General features: G+C 35.1%; 1 long non-coding RNA gene across 1 annotated transcript; it reads left to right on the top strand.

Annotated features, from left to right (window-relative positions):
* Window positions 1-335: 335 nt before the first annotated feature.
* LOC138884239 (uncharacterized) lies at window positions 336-1,719 on the top strand. The gene is made up of 2 exons (XR_011404418.1): window positions 336-795; window positions 1,540-1,719. It is a non-coding gene; the product is annotated as an uncharacterized lncRNA (long non-coding RNA).
* Window positions 1,720-3,404: the final 1,685 nt, after the last annotated feature.

The following is a 3,404-nucleotide window of genomic DNA, read 5'->3' as shown; positions in this document are numbered from 1 at the left end:
TATGTGTGTGTGTGTGTGTGTGTATTTGTTCTTATTTGTGTATGTATAGGTTTTAAGAGTTGAGTAATTGTTTGATAAATGGGGTAGGGATTGAGATAGTGTAATTTAATTAAAATTGTGCCAAAATTAGCCCAAAATTTGTGCCCAAAGAGCCCAAATCCGGTCCAAAATAGGGCTGCCAAGAAGAGCTTAAAACGACGTAGTTTGGTCTTGAAACTACGTCGTTTTGGTTAAGTAACAAGATTCAATCTCATCCACCCATCTTGATTTAATCCAAAGGTCCTAGTTTGATCTTCATCCTAGGTATTTAAAGCCCAAAATCCCCAAAATTTTGCCCCATTTCCCCTTTATTTCCTCTCTCTTTTTTCCCTCTCCTTCTTTTCTCTTCTCTCTCTCTTCACTCTCTCTACGCCGCCCCATCTCCGCCCACCGCCGTCGGCCGGAAATCGCCGCCGCCGGCGGACCACCTCCAAACACCTCCAAATTCACACCATGTAATCTCCACAACTTCCTCTTTCCATATCTCCAAACCAAATCCTTCAAAAATCCCTCAAACTTCCTTGAATCTTAGATCTTGGAAACTTTCCCGTCACTTTTTTGCCCAAATCCTTGAAGCTCCAACCACTACCACCCCACAATACCTACATCAATGGATAGAGCTCCTCAAGACCTAGCTATTGATGCCAATTTCACCCTGAAAATCCGGCGACCCAAATCCGGCCAAATTCCGGCGACCTCCCCGAACACCCTCTTTTGGCATACCACCATTTTTTCGGACACTTGAATTGTAAAATGGTAAAAATCCTATTCTTTTTCATGGCTGATTATTTATTTTTATTTTTAATTTTCAGATTTTATTTTGGTCTATTATTAATTATTTTAGCATTAGTTTTTGAAGTTTGAAATGTTCAATTTTCTGTTTTGCACTTGTTGAAGTAGTAAAATAGTTTTGTATTAATAAAAGCGAGGTAGTGGAGAATACTTAAGCGTATATGGTACTTGTTTGGTTGTTTATTTACCGGTTCAAGACTCTTTGAGTACAATACTCAAAAGTCAAATTGTTTGGTAAGAAAATGTAGACTTTTGGACAGTGTTTGAATAAAAGTATGCCTTTGAATAGTGGAGAACAGATTTTGTTTGAAATACTTGACAAGATTTGAACCAGAAAGTCTGGCCTTTTGAATTTAAGAGCAGATTTTGTAGAAAATCTGTCAAAAAGATTGATTTTTAATTTTTTGAAATAGCTGGTTGTTTTGATATATAAGGGGGACTCAATCACACTTCCAGGGGGAGGGAATAATTGCTTTGAACACACAAAAACATAAAAAAAAAATCAGCAGTTGAACACATGAAAAGTGAGCTGAAATGGTGAGCTTTGGGAGTGAATCTTAGAGTGCAAACTTTTAGAAAAATATAAGTCCTCTTTAGAGTTCGTTTCTGGGTTTCCTCTCTAAGTTTTTGGGTTGTTTTAACACGGATTTGCTGCTGTTTTTATGCTGCTTTAGTTGCTGAACTACTGTTTATTCTTTTGTTATCCAGGTAATCCTTTAAGACTCGTAACGTACGTATTTTCAACAATGGGAACAACTTGAACATACTGCACCATTTAAATGTGTTTGATATGATGAATAATTTGACAACAAAAGAGCTTGTATGTTATTGTTATGTATCAAGCATGTGATGATGTGAATATAGTCCTTCATAATACTTGAATATTGAGTTGCAAGTTTTTTGAATGTGATATCTAAGTATGCCATGAATTACTCTAGATGTATAACACATAGCATGCGTTCGTTATAGTTGCTGAAATTTCACTGCCAACATATGCTTCTAGGAATGTTATGATAAGTTTTTTTTTTAATCTGGCCATTTTTCCAGATTTGCAAAAGTGGCTATTTTTGTAAAGTGTGCGTTTATACAATTGTGACTATGTAGTTAATGGTCATAAATGCAAATTAAGTAAAGAACCAAGATTGTATCAACTTTGGGCCTTTTTGAACCAAAAAATAAAAGCTGGCCCATTTACCTTTAAACAACAAAATTACCCCTTTTTCTTCTATATAGCATTGGGCCAATTAAAATCCATTTCTTGGCCCATTTTAATAACAAATTCCAGCAGCCCAAGAGCTCTTTACAAGCTGGCCCATTTTTTTTTAACAAGAAGTTGGCTCATTTCTTTTAAAATAGATTAAGTTGGTCCAACTTTTATTTGCTTAATTTTTCCCAACTATAAAGCTAGAAAAATAGTAATAATATCAGATTTTTCTACTATTTTTAATTAACTCATTTCCTTTTTAAACGCTAGGCAATTAGTAGGAGAGCTTTAACTCACGGAATCACTTGTGTAGCGTGATGTTCGAATATTCGATAAATTAATTTAATAATCTCATACCATGCCCATTAATTTTAGTTAATTCTTAATTTAGTATATTTTTTTGTTAAGATCGCGAATTCGCTTGCGTAGCGCGATAGTTGATTTTTTATTTTATTTTCAAAACAAATCTCTTCAAATGTAGTAATTTTTCTAGACGTAAATAACATGCTAACAATCGTTTGTCATGACTGCGGATTCGCTTGCGTAGCGCCGTTATGACTAAATAATAAATTTCGTCGATCATGCACTCGCTTGCGTAGTGTGGTTATGACATCTTCTTATTAAAAAATATTCTTTAATTTTTCTAATAATCAAGAGATAAAAGCGGATAGGTAAAAATATGAAAAATAATATAAATCACAGTTTATCCAAAATTAATTTAAGCCAAAAGTAGTCAATAAAGCGACCGTGCTAGAACCACGGGACTCGGGGAATGCCTTACACCTTCTCCTCGGTCAACAGAATTCCTTATCCGGACTTTGTTTTCGCAGACCAATAATAAAAGAGTCAAACCTTCCTTTGACTAGGGATTCAAATAAAAGGTGACTTGGAACACCAACAAATCAATTCCAAGTGGCCACTCTGAATAACAAAAATAATCCCTATTTCAAAATTGTCACTTTAATTGGAAAAACTCTTTAACCCACAAATTCGTAGCATAACACGTTACATTTTGTACATATCTTTTGGAAGGGTAAAAAAGGGGTGTGACATCAGTGACACTTTAAACGCTGGTTGTATGCTTGATACTTGTCTTGGCTGCCATACGAGGTCTTGCACATATCTATACTATGCGTCGGAACCAATAATAAGGACCATCACATTTTCTAATTCCATGGACTATTGGTTTGACACAAGGTAAGGTTTTAAGGATGATTCAGGTGTGCTTTTATCTATTAAATATGACGATTTAAAACAAATTGATGGATTTGTTCCACTTATCACCAAAACTGATTTAGATGGTGAAGGTGATGAGATTGCAAAGTTTTCTCCTTACCTATTAGATCGACCATCTATGTCCTTGGTGCCT

The sequence above is a fragment of the Nicotiana sylvestris genome, chromosome 12 (assembly GCF_000393655.2).
Source record: "Nicotiana sylvestris chromosome 12, ASM39365v2, whole genome shotgun sequence".
Taxonomy (NCBI): Eukaryota; Viridiplantae; Streptophyta; class Magnoliopsida; order Solanales; family Solanaceae; genus Nicotiana; species Nicotiana sylvestris.
Note: the sequence above shows the minus strand (reverse complement) of the source record. Positions and strands in the feature narration are given on the sequence as shown.